At 34.8% G+C, this 21,782-nt stretch overlaps 1 protein-coding gene across 2 annotated transcripts in view; it reads right to left on the reverse strand.

Moving 5' to 3' along the window:
• Window positions 1-21,782, reverse strand: part of LOC143244204 (putative nuclear hormone receptor HR38) — a 48,409-nt gene that overhangs the window by 25,249 nt on the left and 1,378 nt on the right. Inside the window, exon 1 of one of the 2 annotated variants that reach the window (XM_076488466.1) lies at window positions 17,452-17,544. The exons of the other annotated variant lie outside the window; for it this stretch is intronic. The gene's annotated coding sequence lies outside the window, so the exon portion shown is untranslated. Of the gene's footprint in view, window positions 1-17,451; window positions 17,545-21,782 lie in introns of those variants that run through there. 2 annotated transcript variants of the gene reach the window in all.

Genomic DNA, 21,782 nt, shown 5'->3' on the forward strand with positions numbered 1-21,782 from the left:
CTGGTTTATATTTAGCACTCGTCAAGGATAATCATTTTAGAAGTTAGTCACACAATAACTCTTTGGAAAATAACAGCTTCATATTAGTTACGTTGCGGTGTGATTTAAATCGGGCCCGGTAGGGCCAAGTGGTCAGGGGCGCTCTACTGGATCGAATCAACGTCACCTCAAACATGCTCGTCCTTTTAGCCTTGGGCGTGTTATAATGTCACGGTCAATCTCACTATTTGTTGGTAAAAGAGTAACCCAAAAGTTGGGGATGGGTGGTGATGACTAGCTGCCTTCCCTCTGGTATTACATTGCTAAATGAGGGAAGGCTAGCGCAGATAGCCTTCGTGTAGCTGTGATAGAAATTCAAAACAAACCAAATCTATCCATTTAATATTAAGTAGTCCTTTTTATGTTTGCACTTTATATATTTACTGTTTTGGGAGTTTCATTTCATACTATGAAGATAAACAGCCACTGTTCAGAGTGATTCACCTGTTTGATGAACTTCGATCAACTTTCTTGTACCTTCGCGAAACGTGGTAATTGCGCGTGTCTGTTTTAAGCTCAAACTGCACGACTGATGTAGTTGTGGAAACCCTTCGTTGTATTTCGTTCCTGTCTTCGTACGTACAAATTTCATTTTTACGTTGTCGACTACGCGTTTAAAACGAGTTATATTAAATGGTGAATAAAGAGAAAAAAAAAAAGGATTTCCTCTAGTTAAAAACATAAACATATCATATGATGACGTCAGTTAACTGTAAGATATTACCCTTGAGAAATACTAGCAAACAAGAACATAGAGTACTGTCTGTAAAACTGTTATTATGAAGTCTCAGTGCGATGCACCGTTTGCCAACTTTGTGCCTTAAGAAATAGACTATTTCTGACTTGCAATTCGACCTGCGGACTGAATTCTGTTGAAAGCCGAGTCCACATGCGTTTCTTCATCTCAGGCGGATAATTAGGAAAGAAACCATAGGTCACCAGGATACTTACACACCCTCCCAGTCTCTAGACTTATACTTCTAAATATTGGGTTTCGACATCCGTGGTTGGCAGAACACACCTAATTCTTTGTGTGGCTTTGTGCTTAACAACAAACAAAAAGATGACACCTTATATAGTGGGGTTAATATGTTTTGAATTACGCGTAAAGCTACACGAGGACTATGTGCGCTAGCCCTTCCTAATTTAGCAGTGTAAGACTAGAGAGAAGGCAGTGAGTCATCACCAACCACCGCTAACTCTTACCCTACTCTTTTACCAACGAATAGTGGGATTGACCGTCACTTATAACGCCCTCACGGCTGAAAGGGCGATTATCTTTGATGTGACGGGGATTGAACCCCGCGACCCTTGGATTACGAGTGGAGTTCCTTAACCACCAGGCCGTGGGAGGTCTATTTAATATAATCATTACTTGGTATTCGCACGTGGTCACTCTCCAAACTGCAAACCGGGCGCAACGCTGCTTAACTAAGCGAGTGCGGTCGGAGTATTTGTACTGCCGCAAACCTTTGCGTTATTTATACTTTAATGAAACATTTATAATGTTCAGTTAGCTCCAGAATGGGTGTTTTAAAAATAGGCGAGTTGAAATATCTTGAGTGGAATAAATTGCAAAGCGTTCATTTACGTTGCACAATATCCTTCACAGTTGACTAAATAGAAGGCCCAGCATGGCTAAGTGATTAGGGCGCTCGACTCGAAATTCTGAGGGTCGCGGATTCAAATTCCAATCACACTAAACATGCTTACCTTTTCAGCCGTGTGGGTGTTATAATGTGACGACCAATTCCACTATTCGTTGGTAAAAAAGTAGCCTAGAAGTTGGCGGTGGGTGGTGATGACTAATTGCCTTCTCTCTGATCTTACAATTCAAAATTAGGGACGGCTAGCGCAGATAGCCCTCGTGTAACTTAGCGTGAAATTCAAAAATACACAAACAAACTAAACAGAAAATAAAGATTGACAGATAGAATAAAATCGTAAAATTCATAAGCTAAATACACTAGTTTGATTACAGTTCCTGTGTTATTTGAGTTTATATTAAACATCTAACATGTTTATAACATTCCTGTGTTTCCTTAACTTAGTAAAGTGTTAAACAAATAAGCGAAATTACCAACTTTCTTAAAACTTCACGTTTTTACGATCTCTTCAAATCGATGATAAAGTTTTAGATACGTTATCTCGGATACTACTTGACAGAGTTCGCTGGACAAAAGACGTTTATTAGATGTCACATGATATCACAGATTGTTCTTGTCAATAAATGGAGCATTTACTTTGAGATAATTATATTAGCCGCTTTTTTCACGTTGACTGATATGCAAAAATAATATAAAAAAAACTGATGGCAAGTGACGAAGCAAAAGATAATCGTATTTCTATTCGTGCGTATCCTACAGTCCCGGAATGTGTTTGTGAATACGACTTATTTACATATATGTATATCATGCAGTCCCGGAATGTGTTTGTGAATACGACTTATTTACCTATATGTATATCATGCAGTCCCGGAATGTGTTTGTGAATACGACTTATTTACCTGTATGTATATCATGCAGTCCTGGAATGTGTTTGTGAATACGACTTATTTACCTATATGTATATCATGCAGTCCCGGAGTGTGTTTGTGAATACGACTTATTTACCTGTATGTATATCATGCAGTCCCTGTATGGCAGTGTGTTTGTGAATACGACTTATTTACCTATATGTATATCATGCAGTCCCGGAATGTGTTTGTGAATACGACTTATTTACCTATATGTATATCATGCAGTCCTGGAATGTGTTTGTGAATACGACTTATTTACCTATATGTATATCATGCAGTCCCGGAGTGTGTTTGTGAATACGACTTATTTACCTGTATGTATATCATGCAGTCCCGGAATGTGTTTGTGAATACGACTTATTTACCTATATGTATATCATGCAGTCCTGGAATGTGTTTGTGAATACGACTTATTTACCTGTATGTATATCATGCAGTCCCGGAGTGTGTTTGTGAATACGACTTATTTACCTGTATGTATATCATGCAGTCCCGGAGTGTATTCTTAAATACGAAACAGTGTGTACAATAACCACAGAACACTGGGAGAATACTCTTGCTATCTCATTTATTATCATATGCCCTTTATCTCTGGTGTGGAAGTCTGTAGTGTTACGAGGTTTAATACTCGAAATTAAAAATATGAACATGTTGTTCGCCTGTTTATTTAGTGACGTCAAATTCATGATACTGTAACGTAATTCGCTACAGCAACTTTGAACTGTGAAATAACGCTAAAAATTGGGTTTCGATAGCCGTGGTGGGAACAGCACAGATATCCCAATGTACAGCTTGAGTTTGATAGAAAACAAACAAGATCAAACTGTGAAAATAATTTCTGTGTGTGTGAAACCCGGTTTCAGCGTTCTAAGTCCGCATAGATGCCGCTGTGCCAATAGGGGGCGCCACATTTAGAATGGATATTTTACAAACAAATCAGTGGAAGAGTCTGGAGTGAAAGAAATGATGTATTGATTCATGTAGTAAATATAATCTTTAAAACTTTAAAAATAAAGCTTAACACAAATTAAAACTGTAAAAGTCACAAACTGGTTAAACCGGACCGTTTACACCAATAAATAGCGTGTGTAGTGTGTGCTGGTATATATTATCCATTATTAGGAAAACAAACCAGATTATCCAATTAATTTCCACAATCAAACATTAGGTTTAAAAAACAGACAAATGGGATAGGTACATAAAAAAAATTGATTTTTTATCGCTATAATTATCACGAATTATTTGTAAATACGCTTGAAAATGTGTTTGCTATAGATATGTTAAATAAACATACAAATCTACACTGGGTACTACGAAACAACAAAATAAGAATGTGTTGAATCAGCGTTGTTGTCGTGCAACATTTCAGTGAACGTAATTTAGGCTCGCCTTCATTTGTTCTCATAAAATGTTACTTTGAAATAATTCATTGACAGTTTTGATAAAGTGTCATATCTAAACGACTGTATTTAACTTTTATCAGCTAGTACAGTGATATGTAGAAATGTAGATATTAATCGCAAAGTTATAACGTTTAAAAATTACACGTGATAAGTCCTTAAGAAATAAAATGAAATTATTATATGACTCGTCATATAAGGCATGTTACACTAGGTCCACCAGAGTCATCCTCTTAAAATGAGGTAAAATAAAAGGAATTGTCCACATCTTATGCTGCAGAGAAAGTGGGTTACATTTTTACCACAGACTTCTTCAGTACCAAGCCATTCAATTTTCTAAATTCACTATTTGCAGTGAGATCAAAGGTGCAAATATAGTAGACATTGTGTTTACTTCGCTGCCTGCTACAAAAAAAAAAAAAAAACTCTGCACACATAATAGCTGCAACCGTCATCATGATAATATCACGAACTGTCATCAGATCCAACATGTACAAATAGTAGTTAGCGTGTATAACTCAGTATCTGCTGTGATAACAAAGTTGTGCACAACAAACTGGTACTTTCTTAAATACACAACCTGGTGTAAAAAAAGTGTAGACGTAGAGAAACTTTGTTTAATTAATTTTATAACTCTCACTATTTGTTTTTTAAATTTCGTGCAAAGCTACATGAGGATTGTCTGCGCTAGTCGTCACTAATTTAGTAGTGTAAGAGTAGAGGGAAGCGAGTCATTACCACCCATCGCCAATTCTTGGGCTACTCTTTTACCAACGACTAGTGGGATTGATCGTCACATGTAACGGCCCCACAGCTGTAAAAGCTAGCATTTATGGTGCGACGGGGATTCGAACCTGCGACCCTCAGATTAGGAGGCGAGAGCCCTAATCATCTGGCTACGTCGGATCCACTCTCACTGTCCAACCACTCTACTCAACTCAAGTACGTGCTGTAATAACAATGATAAGTATACTACAGTCGCATCAAGCTAAATTCAGTTTTAATCATGACTAAGTTTTACCCACCACACCAGCTCTAGTTACTGTAAACTTCAACGTGTTCTTTTCTAATATGGTGTACATTATAAAATATCGTAACTCTTCAGAAAATACGTGTGTCGAAACTAAGTCATCGTCCGAAGTAGACAACAGGTTAAACACATACTAGTAGCACTGCGTCTAATGTACTGATAACTAGAAGTAAAAACGAAACTTCTTTCATTGTTGAATCAACATTACAAGAGATAACTGTTACCGTCACCTTTACATTTACCGTCGTTGGAATCGAACGCCTGATTGTTGTGATGGAAATCAGCAGATGAGGAACATCACCGAAGAAAAGATGTAAATAGAAAAGATTCAGATAATATATATATTTTTTTAGTTTCTGAAGCTTAGTCAAGGGTAACCTTGGTTGTTGAATAACTATTCTGTGGTGATTTTCTTAGTTGTTGAATAACTATTCTGTGGTATTTTTCTTGGTTGTTGAATAACTATTCTGTGGTATTTTTCTTGGTTGTTGAATAACTATTCTGTGGTATTTTTCTTGGTTGTTGAATAACTATTCTTTTTCTCAGTTGTTGAATAACTATTCTGTGGTGTTTTTCTTGGTTGTTGAATAACTATTCTGTGGTATTTTTCTTGGTTGTTGAATAACTATTCTGTGGTGTTTTTCTTGGTTGTTGAATAACTATTCTGTGGTATTTTTCTTGGTTGTTGAATAACTATTCTGTGGTATTTTTCGTGCCACAAGTGCCAAATGTTTACTCAAGACGATTTGTTTTTGTTTTTTTTTTATTTCGCGCAAAGCTACACGAGGGCTATTTTCGCTAGCCGTTCCTAATTTAGCAGTGTTAGACTAAAGGGATGGCAGCTAGTCGTGGCCATGTAGGGCCGCTACTCAAGACGAATGTTAGTTGTTGATACTGGAGCAGTAAAAAGGTCCATAACAATTTGATACAGTAAAATGTTTCTAATTCAGAGATATATGTGTTTGTATTTTAATAATTCAATTACACCTTTTTTTCTTTGACATACCATGGAATTGATTGATAAAGAGGTAATATAGTGTTTACTCTTTTTAATTACGTAACTGACCAAATAAATACGTAGGTTTCGTTAGCTGGGTCATTAGATCACATGCGCACACCACAGATATTTTAATAAATATAAAAACTGAACAGCATATGTGCAGGAGGGTATTTCAGGTCCAGCGAAAAGTTGTTTCTAAACGGTCGACCTTCGTCAAAATTCCTTTCGTTTTCGCGTGAGAAACTCGAGCGTCAGCAAGCCAGTAAAGCGCGTGTTCACAGCGTTGTTTGATCGCGGTCATTGTGTCACGCTACCATGTTGAAAGACCAGGTACGCCGGTTTCTTGTACAGGTGTTACTAACATAAAACATTGCTTTAATACACCATACTAAGGCTCTTCGGGCAAACTGGGAAAGATCCGAACGCCGCACTATAACAGTTGTAATACCAGTTGTTTCTTTAAGTTTTTGTGATGTTCCAGCGGCTGGACTAATATATGAATCACAGCTGTGGGCTCACTCTCAAAATCCAAACTTGAGGTTTTGTGTGGTTGTTTTCATACTAATTTTACTTTCAACATTCGTGATAGTTTGGAAACGGTTTCACATTAAACACCGGAAGCCTCACAAAAAGTTTGAAAACAGTGACGCGGCACAAAGAAATGAATCTGTAAAAATATCGGACTAGTTTCTGAAGAAGTAGAACCGGTCTTAAATAAAATAGGAGAATACGTTTTTAGTAGCACGAAGAAGTATTAAACACTTAAACTAAGATAAAATAAAACTACGATTAATCACTATGTTAGTGTTTTTCATTTCATTGTTTGAAAACTAGAAAGTCCTTATTAAATAGTTCTGATCAACACCCTACCTTGTAAGTTGTAAAATTATATTTACTCCAGTAAGATATTTTTTCTAGTTGATAAAATACATTTCAAGGTTGAAATTCAAAGTAAATAAAACACTTAAATAAACAATGATATTACAAAGGCAAATAATTCGTTATCTCTGTAGTGACCTTCAAAACAAAACAGTTTCCAATATTTCACCTTTTTAGATTTTTTTTTACCATCAAATCATTATTTAAAATAATTATACTTTCTGATTTCTAAAACGAAACTCATGAAAGACTTAAAGTGAAGAAATCAAATAACACATGGGTTTGTTATGATTTAATTATCTATGGTATCTCGTGAATGGTTTTATATGTTCGAAATATTAACAAAATAGTAAATATTTTATTAGTTGTTATTGAAAACAGAACGTAAAGTTATTTTGAAATTAATATTTCAACGAGGTGCTGCCTTGTTGAGATTATTAAAGATATGTTTCAATGCGAGGTAATCTAATCCTGCTTCAAAGAGTGATAACTATAACTCCTCTTGTACTAATAGAAGCTCAGTGCTGGTAACTATAACTCCTTTTGTACTAATAAAAGCTCAAGTGCTGGTAACTATAACTCCTTTTGTACTAATAAAAGCTCAGTGCTGGTAACTATAACTCCTTTTGTACTCATAGAAGCTAAGTACTGGTAACTATAACTCCTTTTGTACTAATAAAAGCTCAGTGCTGGTAACTATAACTCCTTTTGTACTCATAGAAGCTAAGTACTGGTAACTATAACTCCTTTTGTACTAATAGAAGCTCAGTGCTGGTAAATATAACTCCTTTTGTACTGATAGAACCTCAGTGCTGGTAACTATAACTCCTTTTGTACTGATAGAACCTCAGTGCTGGTAAATATAACTCCTTTTGTACTCATAGAAGCTCAGTGCTGGTAACTATAACTACTTTTGTATTGATAGAAGCTCAGTGCTGATAACTATAACTCCTTTTGTACTAATAGAAGCTAAGTACTGGTAACTATAACTCTTTTTGTACTAATAGAAGCTCAATGCTGGTAACTATAACTCCTTTTGTACTGATAGAACCTCAGTGCTGGTAACTATAACTCCTTTTGTACTAATAGAAGCTCAGTGTTGGAAAGTATAACTCCTTTTGTACTAATAGAAGCTCAGTGCTGGTAACTATAACTCCTTTTGTACTAATAGAAGCTCAATGCTGGTAACTATAACTCCTTTTGTACTGATAGAACCTCAGTGCTGGTAACTATAACTCCTTTTGTACTAATAGAAGCTCAGTGTTGGAAAGTATAACTCCTTTTGTACTAATAGAAGCTCAGTGCTGGTAACTATAACTCCTTTTGTACTAATAGAAGCTCAGTGTTGGTAAGTATAACTCCTTTTGTACTGATAGTAGCTCAGTGCTGGTAACTATAACTCCTTTTGTACTGATAGAACCTCAGTGCTGGTAACTATAACTCCTTTTGTACTAATAGAAGCACAGTGTTGGAAAGTATAACTCCTTTTGTACTAATAGAAGCTCAGTGCTGGTAACTATAACTCCTTTTGTACTAATAGAAGCTCAGTGTTGGAAAGTATAACTCCTTTTGTACTGATAGTAGCTCAGTGCTGGTAACTATAACTCCTTTTGTACTAATAGAAACTCAGTGCTGGTAACTATAACTCCTTTTGTACTAATAGAAGCTCAGTGCTGGTAACTATAACTCCTTTTGTACTGATAGCAGCTCAGTGCTGAGCCTAATATTAAGGTATATTTTGTCAAACAACGGACAATTTCGTTTCTAATGGATATAATTAAAGTACTCTTATATTGAAGTGTGCTAAGGAACATTTATATTTAAATTAATCATAACCTGACAGTTACATCGGATAAAGGACATGATCTTAAATTATTAAATTAACTTTTCAGGTTTGTGAAAAATAAAGCAATGTGACTCGAAAGCTACTTTTAATAGTCGTGTGTAATATGCTACAAGAATTGACGGGTGTAATGAAAGACTATTAAAAGTCATAATCACAAGAATGTTATAAAGTTAGAATTTCCCTATAGAACTTTGTCTTTGTTCATTTCTACGCGCATCTTGCAGCAGTCTAGAGTGATTTAATCCGTTATAAATTATCAAGAACAGAGAAGTTCGATTTGACAGGGATGTAAGGTCTGTGACCTCTTTTTTACTTGTCGTGCTTGAATGTTAAACGAGAATGTTAAATCATTATCCAAAACAATTAATATCTGAGGTATAAAAAATCAAGACAATGATTTATTAGGCCTACACTTGTATTCAAAACATAACACACATGTTAACATGTTAAATCTGCACTCTTATTTATTTTACACATTTGGATTAAATTCATGTTCCTTGTTGGTAATTATCACGATCTTAAAACTAGCAATAAATTAAAACTTACTTTTTGCTGTCTAACAACGCGCAGATAGCCCTCGAGTAACTTTGCGCGAAATTCAAAACAAACAAACAAAGTGTCTAACAAAACCGGAGTAAAGCTGTGTTTGTCATTTATATTAGTTACAAACATACAGCTACCAATAAATGAAAATATCTAGCTTAAATATAAACTTATATATCGTATCAGAAAAGTCAGAGCGAGTGTAAGAGGATGTTAGGCTTAGTTGGATCATTCAGTGAGTAGATGCAATATAGGAAACTAAACGTGAAGTTGCTTTAACATCAGTTGACGAATCTAGTCGTCTTGAACGCAATTCCAAGTAATAAACCTTAAATGACTATTTAATTGGTATTTAATGTTCATTTCCCACATGTACGTAATACAATACCAGTAGTATCGTGTAGAAATTGTTTCACATTTTTAGCACTAAGCATTCAAGTGTTTCGAGTGTAATTTGTTCACGTTCACAAAATACTTTGATGGTGTGAAAAATCGCTTGACCCGGCATGGCCAGGTTGGTTAAGGCGTTCGACTCATAATCTGAGGGTCGCGGGTTCGAATCCCGGTCGCACCAAACATCCTCGCCCTTTCAGCCATGGGGGCGTTATAATGTTACGGTCAATCTCACTATCCGTTGGTAAAAAAGTAGCCCAAGAGTTGGTGGTGGGTGGTGATGACTAGGTGCCTTCCCTCTAGTTTTACACTGCTAAATTAGGGACGACTAGCGCAGATAGCCCTCGTTTAGCTTTGCGCGAAATTAAAAAACAAACAAAACGCTTATCCAACGAACACTTTACAGTTTCTTGAACAAATTTTAACATGGTGCTCATAACGTTTAAGCAATAAAAAGCTCAAAGTATTTCTATAAGATGGGTTAAACTTGCTAATAATGACTGCATTTGTAAACAGTAAAGAATGGTCAGCCATAACGAGCCATGTTTCTTAAGAATAACCGTTCCACAGAATAAGACTGGTATAAAGCGTTTAAAGTAGATATTCATTCCCCAAAGGATTATAGCGCTAACAACCAGGTTTCGATACTCGCGATGTGAATAACACAGATGGCTTCTTGTGTAACTTTGTGTTTAACATCGAAGGAACTTTCACATGATATTCATAGCGTCTACCAAAAATATAGATTCTTTTGCATGAGTACATGTTGATTGAATATTGTTGGCATGTCACAATAAAATTCATTCTCTTAGAGAATGATAATAAATTTTAGTTTTTATTTACAAACCGAATGCTTTTTAAGACGTATCTCACAGATATATATAGTGCAACTTGAAAATTGTCTTACAAGGAAAGTTTTTTCTAGCTTTAAGCGCTTACATTTAAAACTGAACGTAAAATAGTTTCGTGAATTCGTTTATCCTGCTTAAAGCTTTAACTTGTCCTTTTAAAAAAATATATTCATAATGGAAGTAAACTTGTATAATCCAGGAAAAAATGTGTTTAAAAAGATTAAGGTCAACGTGAACCGAAACTCAGCAAGAACATTTGAAATGTTTGAAAATGCGATCTTATGTGATAGAATTCAGGAACTGAAAACAAAGTAAGGATTTATATCAAATATTTCTTTTTTATGATGAATGCTTTCTACATTTGGCGCCACACAACGGATTAAATGTTTCCTTCTCAAGTGCAGCAGATATTTTGAGGCTCTCGGAGCAAGAACTCCGTAAGCAATGACGTCCACGAGCAAGTTAATGACGTCAAAAGTTAATTTTTTAACCGTTTACGTTGAAAATATATTTGAGTCACTGAATAAGAACGACTTACACTACTACGAACTACATTTGTATCTGCTTCCTTCCGTCTTTCAGAAGGGGTTTGGTTAATTTTAATAAAGATTAACTTCGAGTATCTTATAGCTAATGATTTGGTGGTTATTATTCCAAATGGATTGCCATTCATTACACTATGTAACACAAATTGTGTTCCTGGATAGTATGTGTTATTTCTTAATTAGTTGTGTTGTAAAAGTACAGAAAATGGCCATTATTCCCTTCAAACTTTGCTTTTATGATCTGGATAATGAAATTTAGAAATTAACCTATTTTCTGTGTAAAAACGGGCATATTTGCACATTTTCATTTACATAAGGTCTCAATAAAACAACATATTTAACATATTACATACGTAAACAAGATTTACATGTATTTATACTAAAGTTATACAAAAATGTTTAGAAGTGAGTAGTTTTTTTGAGATTTGTGACTAATGTAAATCACTTTCATGTATCAGCCCCAAATATAGTCTCCCATTATGTTTTCATTATACGCTCCCAGGTCACAAAAACAAAGTCTGAAGAGAAAAATAGGTATTTTCCATTTACTTTAGGCGTAAGAAATTAGGAAATAACACTTTCTGCCTCGGAACAAGAAAAAGTAAAAATTGTGATACATAGTGTTCTTTGACGTCTTTGGCTTTATTCTTCGAAAGGTGTTGACCAGTAACAATAAACACAGTATGAATCATATTAATTCTTTGAATTACCAAGGATTTCAAAGAAAGACCTAAAAATATAGAAATAAAACATTAAGTAAATTAATGAACTTACTACAGTAATTCTATGTCATTATACCAACAATACCGTATATAATTACACAATATAATTTAAAAAGCAGAGTTTAAAATGTTTTGCCATTTAAGATTCGGTTTAATTTAACTCGACAAATTATATTTTAGACTTTTTTTGCCCCAATCTGGATGAACTCTTGTCAGTACTTAGAGCTCTTTTGTTATGAAAATATCAATGAATCGCATTTTAAGATGCCAGCTATAATTAATTTCTTAAACTTTGAGAACAAATCCGTCCATCTGAACAGGAAATGTCTCTGGAAGATGGTGGTTAGCTGTGAAATCCCTTTACAGGTGTTAAAACGTTGTCATTAATATTCTGATACCAGGTTTTGACAGAAATGCGAAGGTATAAAAATTTTTCCCGATATAGATTTGGTTTGTTCGAAATTTCGCACAAAGCTACAAGAGGGCTATCTGCTCTAGTCGTCCCTAATTTAGCAGTGTAAGACTTGAGGAAAGGCAGCTAGTCACCACCACCCATCGCCAACTATTGAGCTACTCTTTTACCAATGAATAGTGGGAATGACCGTCAAATTATAATGCCTCCACGGTTGAAAGGATGAGCATGTTTGGTGCGAACGAGGTTCGAACTCGCGACCCTCAAATTATGAGTCGAACGCCTTAATCCACCAAGCAATGCCGAGCCTGCCTGGACTTTACAGATAACACTATGTGAGAAAATTTTTACTTTTTATTGTTCCTGGGCAGGAAGTGTTATTTCCCAATTGCTAATTAAAGTAAATGGAAAAGGCCTATTTTTCTCTTCAAACTTTGCTTTTGCGACCTAGGAGCGTATATCGAAAACATGATGGGAGACTATTTGGGGGCTGAAAGTGACTTGCATTACAGTCGCAAATCTAGAAAAACTACTCACTTCTAAACATTTTTGTATAATTTTAGTATAAATACGTGTAAATCTTGATTCATATGTTGTTTTATTCAAACCTTATGTAAATGAAAATGTGCAAATTTGCCCGTTTTTACATAGAAAATAGATTAATTTCATTATCCAGGTCACAAAAGCAAAGTTTGAAGGGAATAATGGCCATTTTCTGTACTTTTACAACATAAGCAATTAAGAAATAATACACTCTATCCAGGAACAAAATTTGTGTTACATAATGTAATGTAATGTTAAATTCTTAAGACATCGATCTGTACACAAAAAGAAGAAGAAATGTATAGAGTGGGAAACAGTGTTGGTTTACAATATTAACTGGGAAAAGTAAGATAAAATAAAATAATTATTTTATATTGAAAATGCAGGTCACTAGCGTAGGAAGTATTTTAACAACACATAATAACATCTTAAAATAACTAAATATAGGAACTAAATACCGTAGCCAGAATGAGCAGACGACTTAAAGACAAAAATATTAAACAAAGAATGAAACTAAAAGTTTACAATAGTATTGTTATTTCTATATTACTGTATGAAGCAGAGACTTGGCCAATGACAAAATTGAATGGGTTTCATTCAAGATGCTTGAATGACTCGTGTTACGTATCAGACGGGGCCTGGCATGGCCAAGCGCGTAAGGCGTGCGACTCGTAATCCGAGGGTCGCGGGTTCGTGCCCGCGTCGCGTAAACATAAACATGCTCTCCCAGCCGTGGGGCGTATAATGTTACGGTCAATCCCACTATTCGTTGGTAAAAAAGTAGCCCAAGAGTTGTGGGTGGTGATGACTAGCTGCCTTCCCTCTAGTCTTACACTGCTAAATTAGGGACGGCTAGCACAGATAGCCCTCGAGTAGCTTTGTGCGAAATTCCAAAAACAAACAAAACAAACGTATCAGAAGACATGACAAAATTACAATAAATTAAGTACTGTACAAGGCACAGAATTTCCCTTTTATCTTGTCTAAACCTGTATCTATAGTATGTAAGTGAATCATTCTCTTCCTTTTCTGGTATATTATCAGTAGATAGTTAAATTTCTTATTCTCTTATCACCAGATATCTTACTGACTTACACTCACCAGAATTTTATCTAGATCGAGGCATATTTGTAAGTTAAAACTCACGTTAGAAACAAAAGAGGGGGTTGTATATTTATTGTGGTAGACAATGTAAAGAAAACTAAGGCACTACTATGGCACTTCAGTCACTTGACTGGTTTATAATCAAACCTGAGTTTAGTTAACCATTGTTTTATCAATACCGTAGAAAAGTGGAAGAATCGGGTGCGAAAGTTTGCCAATATTATGATTTTTCTTCCTTTTCTCTAAACCGCAATGTTTTGGAGACTTTCCAGCATAGCTTGTGCAGTAGTGTCGCCAAGTCCTGAACTTGTTATACGGCGGCGGCGTAGTCGCACGTGCTACGAAATTTGACATGATTCCAGGGAAACTAACAGTCCCAATGTGAAAAAACAAAACTAGTTTATGTCCTGTCTAGGTAAAAAAATTCTATATCTACAAACCTTGAATTAATAATAAAACAAACTGAATACCAGTCACATGACGGTAAACACTGGTTTAATTTTTTTCTGAAATTTAAATCTAAATAAATGTCTTATGAACATGTTATCTTAAAAAGCGATTGCATTATAGTAACAACATGTGTTAAATAACATTTATGATTTTTTACTACTATTTCAGGAAAGAAACATTTTTTTTTGTTCATTTTGTCGTCTGCTGTAATTGGTCCTTGACTGAAAATTTGACTTCTGTTTAATTTTATTCTCTTGTCTGCTTCTTGATGAAACATGAGAGATTGAACCGTGTAAAAAAAATTGTTAGTGAAGAAATATTCTTCTATGGTTAAATGTCTGATTCTTCGATTGATGAATTGTGACAACAAAGGCAAATAATTTAAGGGGGTGGGTATATGAACAAAAGTACAACTTTTCATTAAAGATTTGAAAATATCTTACCTAAGTTGAAAAATATTAGTAATAATATATCGTAGTGCCATCTATTGGATTGAAAATACATTTGTATTTAAAACAGACAGCCACTGATGTTTTATGTGTTGTACTAACGTATAACCTGACAAAAATGACGAAGCAAGCTTTACCATCATTGCCCTGTATTATACTTTAACATTACACTTCATATATAGCTGAAATAGATAAATATCGCAAAATCAAACTTGACGAACAAAGAGACAGAAAAGCGAATTCAATACAGTCAAAGGTTGGTAAACTCCTTTGTGACCCAATCAAAACTAAGATCATTTATGAAATGATTTCGTGTCGTATTCATCGAGTGATTATTATCAATAATCAGTTACATTAACAACTTATAATATATACAAAACTCCACGTTCCAACAATAACTTTTGTGTCATGTTGCTTGGCGATAACATTATAAACTAATATTGTTGTTAGGGTGTACACTGAAGGCCAGGCGGGTTGAGGCGTTCGACTCGTAATCCGAGGGTTGCGGATTCGAATCCCGGTCGCACCAAACATGCTCGCCCTTTCAGCCGTATGGGCGTTATAAAGTGACGGTCAATCCCACTGTTCGTTGGTAAAAGAGTAGCGTAAGAGTTAGCGGTGGCTGGTGATGACTAGCTGCCTTCCCTCTAATCTTCCACTGCTAAATTATGGAGAGCTAGTGCAGATAGCCCTCGTGTAGCTTTGCGCTAAATTCCAAAAACAAACAAACAAAACTAGCCAGGCGTGGCCAAGTAGTTTTTGTTACTGCACTTTGGTATCATAGGTTTGTTATAAGAGTGACGGTTTCAATTAGAGTCGTCCAAGGGATGACGCTTGTTAATGACTAGTTGCCTTCCCTCTAGTCTTACACTGCTAAATTAGGAACGGCTAGCACAGATAGCCTCGAGTAGCTTTGTGCGAAATTCAAAAAATAAATAAACTGTATACTGAACGAATAGAATGAAATGTACAGGCAACAAAACTGGGCAAATATTTGTTGATTTTTTAATTTAGAGCCTTCATTGTTTAAAAAGTTTGCCTATTTATTATTAATCACGTTGGTGATATAACATAAAATCGTTTAATTCAGAAACGATTTAAGTTCGAAATTGATTCGACATTTTTACTTTCATGATACATTTTACGCATTGACTCAAGTCACTATTTTAGGCTTATTGTATTAACGGTTACTACACTTATAAGTTTTCACGACACCTCACCCATCACGAACCTCTTACACTCTCGTTCGTAGTATCTTAAAGGGCAGACAGTAATCAATTTGTGTGTTTTAAATTTCGCGCAAAGCTACACGAAGGCTATATGCGCTGACCGTTTCTAATTCAGCAGTGAAAGACTAGAGGGAAACCAGCTAATCATCTCCACCCACAACTAACTCTTGGGATACTCTTTTTTATTAACGAATAATGGGATTGACCATAACTTCCCACGGCTGAACGGGCAATCCGCGATCCTCAGATTGCAAATAGAGTGACTTAGCCGTCAGAACTAACAGTAATCGAACTATTCTATCTGGATAAATGTGCTTTAGATTTACGACTCCTATTTTGAGAAGTCGAGAGAAATCACGTGTGACGTAACACACAGGCTTTTTCATTCGTTAAATGAAATGACCCTCATATGATCTATAAGTATTAATACTTTTCGGAATATTCAAATAGCTCACTGTAGAAATGATAATAAGTATTAAAAAAATAAGTACAAAAACAAATTAACATAAAATCCCAACTCGACTGGGATTTGAAAGTGGGGTTTCCTCAATATAGTTGAGCGCTATATAACCACTGTGATAGTCTGTGCAACCGAATCATAACAATTCAAACCATCATGCTATTCCGGTTTTTCTTATTTTTCTAATATTGTATGTATGTATGTGTATTTTCTTATAGTAAAGCCACATCGGACTATCTGCTGAGTCCACCGAGGGGTGTATTTAGCGTTGTAAATCCGAGACTTACCACTGTACCAGCGGGGAACAATATTGTATGACCTTTATCTAAACGTCATGAGCTAATAAGTAATAATTTCTCCACTTGACTGGGGTTTGAATACGAGACTTCCACTTGAGACTAACCATTTAGTCAATTTCATATTTCTACATAACGCCTTAAAAACATAGAAACAAAGGTTCTTCCATTCTAAATTCTACAGGTTTACACTTTTCTCTTAAATTTTCTTACTAAAGTTGCCCATTTGACATATTTACGAAAACCATCAATAATACAAAAAGTAAGCCTTTCCGTTATTTTGTTGTGTCGTTCCGTTCTTTAAATTATCAAATTTTGTTTTACTTACAAGAAGAAATCGCTAGCCGTATATAATATTATGTTCAGTATAAAATTATAGTTATATTTTAAGTGTTTAAAAAGTTTTATTTTTATTTTACAAGTAGTGTAAAACAAGAGTTGTTATATAACCCTTGATTCGTGTGAAGATAGCTTAATATTTTGAAAGTATGTATCTCAGAACAGCAGGTATGGTTGTTAACACTTTTATTGATAAGCAGAGAACAAAGTTGCGACGTTCCTAGGTCTTGAAGATGACCTACGAAGGTCGAAACGTTGTTCTCTGCTTATCAATAAAATTATTAATATCCAAATCAGCCGTTCTGAGACACATTTTTATTTCAAGTGAGTTTTTCGTCATCAAAATTTTGAAAATATGTAATATTAGTCTGGTTTACCTGCAGCTATATTACAGTGCTCCTACCTCTTGGCCCGGCATGGCCAGGTGGGTTAAGGCGTTCGAATCGTAATTCGAGGGTTGGGGTTCGAATCCCCGAAACACCAAACATACTCGTCCTTTCAGCCGTGGCGACGTTATAATGTGACGATCAATCCCATTATTCGTTGGTTAAAGAGTCGCCCAAGAGTTAGCGGTGGGTGGTGATGACTAGCTGTCTTCCCTCTAGTCTTACACTGCTAAATTAGGGACGGCTAGCGCAGATAGCCCTCGTGTAGCCTTGCGCGAAATTCAAAAAACAAACAAAAAAAACAATCCTACCTCTTGAATTTATGCCTACGTCAGAACCTCGTGAAGCATATAACTCCAGCCCGTTATAGACTAATTATGACACAGCGCCTCGCCTTTGACGTCAAAGGTGACGTCTACTTCGCGGACCAGCTAGCCATGACGTGCGTAGCTATTGATTTCAGGAAGATCTGAGTGTTAACACTTTAATTTTCTGACGTATGTGTGACGTATTAGATGTTTGTACAGTCATCAAACTGAGTATAATACTAACCAGCTGTAATGTTTGCTATATGTTATCCTTTTACTGTTATATTCTTTTCTATCGATCTTTATATCACATTTTCTATTGAAAGAAAACACCGATGAAATTGAAACTAGGGAATAAAAAAAAAAAAAAAAAAGACACTCATTTGCGCCTGCGTAGCTGTTTTTCCTGTATATTACATAGAGCCATGCGGAGAAATCTATCCCTTCTCACCTGAGTACAGGGGTAATAACTTGTTATCAATAAAAAAATACTTTACTTAGTTTCTGGTATTATTTATCTGTGTTGCTATTTTCTTGCCTGAAATACATTTCAACTAATCTGAACGTTTTTGGAAAAAAATAACAGGTTCATGCTTAGTTTTATTCGAATTTCAAATGACTGTAACGTGTATTTTTAATAAGTTCTAGGCCGTTTCCGGAAATTATACTTAAACACGAATATTATAACGGCCATAACTATTTAGTTTTCTTTGTTATTTTCAGTTTTTCTCCCAGGCGACATTTGTTGAAAACGTATGTTATAGCTGCTAATGCGTGTATGTTTAATAGTTTCACAACAGAAGAAAGTTATTGTCTTATTTTCTTGTGTAACAACATATAGTACGTAGTGTGGCTTTTAACGTTTCGCTAATATTCATTACATTTCATAATAATATGCTGTAGAGAAATAGGCAGATATGGAGAAAAAGCCGACTGAAATGCAAAGTATTTACAATATTGTTTTTATTTCTTTAAATTTTAACAAAATTAAACTATTTTGTATAGAAATATATTATTTTACTTCTGCCACTTTATTATAAAATGTGTCAGACAAATAAATGACGAACCTAAAAAAACGCAAGCTAGCGACGACCGTTTCTTATTTAACTGACTGTAACACCTTCCGTGATCTCAATGGCCATAATTCTCTCATTAACCTAACTGACCAAGGCTTTCTACTTGGCCTAGTTTAATATAATACGATACACAGAACAATATTTTCCATGTTGCTTCTTTCTGAATCAGTACATATATTTGTCTTAACACGATCATCATTACATATTTAGGACACAAAACATGTGCCTGCTTCTATGTTAGAAAACAGTTTCAAAGTCTAGGTTAATATTAAAAGTAAAGGTTAATCCAAATAAGAATAAATAACCATTGGTAATAGAACGAAATTTCCAATGTTGGGTGTATCAGTCTGTGTCCATATTGTTGAAGGTAAGCTAAAGTCAAGGTAAGGCAGACAATTTTACTACTACTTAAGGTCAATCGTCTCTTTAATTACTGAATGGCACCTTCTACTCTAGAGTAATAATTTTGAATTTTTTTAACTAAATAAAAAGGGGGCCTTAGTGAATTAATACTAGAGTACTTCAGATTTCTTTATGAATGTTAGTAAGAGTATTTTGAATACCACTATCTAATGATCGTATATGAACTAAAAACGTGCCTTGAAAGTAGGAAGTAAATAACTCGGTAAAAGTAAAAAAACAAACCTATTTGCACTCTCAACTTTGCTTGTTGTAACAAGGCTTAAGTACGATGAACTAAACTGAAAGGTCACCAACAATAAATTCTAGCCGAATTTATAACCTTCGGATTTGTCCAACTTCTAACGTTCGCTTATCTAGTAAGTTGAACCTTTTAAAGTGTCATTTAGACTCAGCCAGTTACTAATGCCTAATTTAGAACAATAAAATTTGAAGAACGACTTGGGTTTTAATACATATAAATCCTTTAGGTTTGAGAAACTGAATTGTATAACACGATATGCCCAACTCAACCGTATATATGAAATTAAGCCATGAATTTTTTACTGTAGTTTTAATTATTTTCTGAGCAAGAAAATAATTTTAATAATACCTATTATTCTGTTCCGGAAAAAAAATATCCTAATGAGAGATAACAGCAAATTAACAAGATAAAAATTTCTGTCAGTTGAATTGATTATTCTGAGTTAGAATAAAAACGTAGCCATAATATTTATACGATACCGTTACATTTCTAACAGTAATTTTCTCCTATTATGAATGTAGCTTGAAACTTATTACTATCCGGATGACAATATTTATTTTCTATGAAATAAAAAAGCTTTTATAACATTAAATAATAAAAACATTTTTACTATACGTGTATTATTGAATACCAAGATTAGATACTTACACTAAGTCTAGTTAAACGTTGTTGTACAGACCAACCCAAAAAGTTCCCTGCACTTTGTTCGCCACAGGGAATCGAATGTGGAATTTTAGCATTGTAAAGTTACCGATGACACACTGGGAAGACATTTGATTCACTAAAACAATAACAAGAATACGTTCTTTGTACTTGTTTTTCATTTGTTTGCTGGTTTTGAATTTCGCACAAAGCTAATTTAGCAGTGTAAGACTAGAGGGAAGGCAGTTAGTCATCACCACCCACTCCCAAATCTTGAGCTACACTTTTACCAACTAACAGTGGGGTTGACCGTAACATTATAACGCCCACACAGCTGAAAGGGCGAGCATATTTAGTGGAACAGGCATTCGAACCCGCGACCCTCAGAATTACGAGTCGAGCGCCCTAACCACCTGGCCATGCTGGGCTAACATTCTTTGTGAATAAGTTTCGTAGGTCTTATGGAGATGTTTATTCTTTTTATAATAGCGATTGTTCTATATTATTTGTAGTTTTTTTTATATATCTGAAGACGTCAGTTTGATGTTTCTTGAATTACAAGGATGTTTACATTGTGCACAACTCTTCAACAATTTTTAATTTAGCATTTCCATACAATAATATGATGCTAGCCAATAGGTTACATGGGTGAACAAACCTTTATTAGAAATATACTTGGTAAATTTTATTATTTTTATTTGTTTTGCCTATCATTTATTTTGGGATCCGTAAGGTACTTTAACCGTTGCGAACACCAACTCCATATAACAAACAAGTATAGCGTTTAAGTCTAAACGAAAAACTTGCAGTTGGTCTTCGGGCGTTTCTTTTCCCCGTCAGAGATATGATTAGTAGATTCAGACCAGCATACGATAGCATGACGTATAGAAATGAAAGTTCTAATACTGTACTATCTAACATTTTGATTGTTTTATTCTCTTTACGGTTGCTATTGTCTTTGGCAGAGCAACATATTTCCTGGCACTGTTGGATAAAACTAGATAACGTGCTTGATGAACAGATGCTCGTGCACGCAGGAATTACGTCAGGCGGTGGGACGCGGTATCTTTGAGTGTGCAGCATTAGCTATCACTAATTGTAGCATCTGATAGGAGTAACGTAAAGTGTACGTTCCCTTCAATTAATCTGAAATATTTCAACATAATCCAAGTACGTTGAGCAGAAATCTCAATATCCCAATAGCTATTAAATCAACACTTGTAACTCAATAAACGTGAAAATTCAACAACGTGTAACTCAATATCTGTAAAAAATCAACAACTTGTAACCAAATAACTGTAAAAAATAAATAACTTGAAACTCAATGACTGTAAAAATTCAACAACTTGTAATCCAATCATTGTAAAATGCAAACAACTCGAAACTCAATAAATGCCCAAATCAGAAACTTGTAACTCAATAATTTCAAAGAGCTTTTTCTTCAAGTATTTTCTTTATCTTGACTAAACTATCTACTTGAAAACAGACATAAAACGTGAACTGATTTCATAACAATTAGTTACTATCTTTCTCAACAAAAGACAAATCAAAATAATTTTACAGATTACGAATTCTGAATATTTTATTTGAGCAACTTAACGAATGGCAAATAAATAAATATATATAATTATTTATCAGTATATATTATCAAAAACGTT

Source organism: Tachypleus tridentatus, chromosome 1 (genome assembly GCF_004210375.1).
Source record: "Tachypleus tridentatus isolate NWPU-2018 chromosome 1, ASM421037v1, whole genome shotgun sequence".
NCBI lineage: Eukaryota > Metazoa > Arthropoda > Merostomata > Xiphosura > Limulidae > Tachypleus > Tachypleus tridentatus.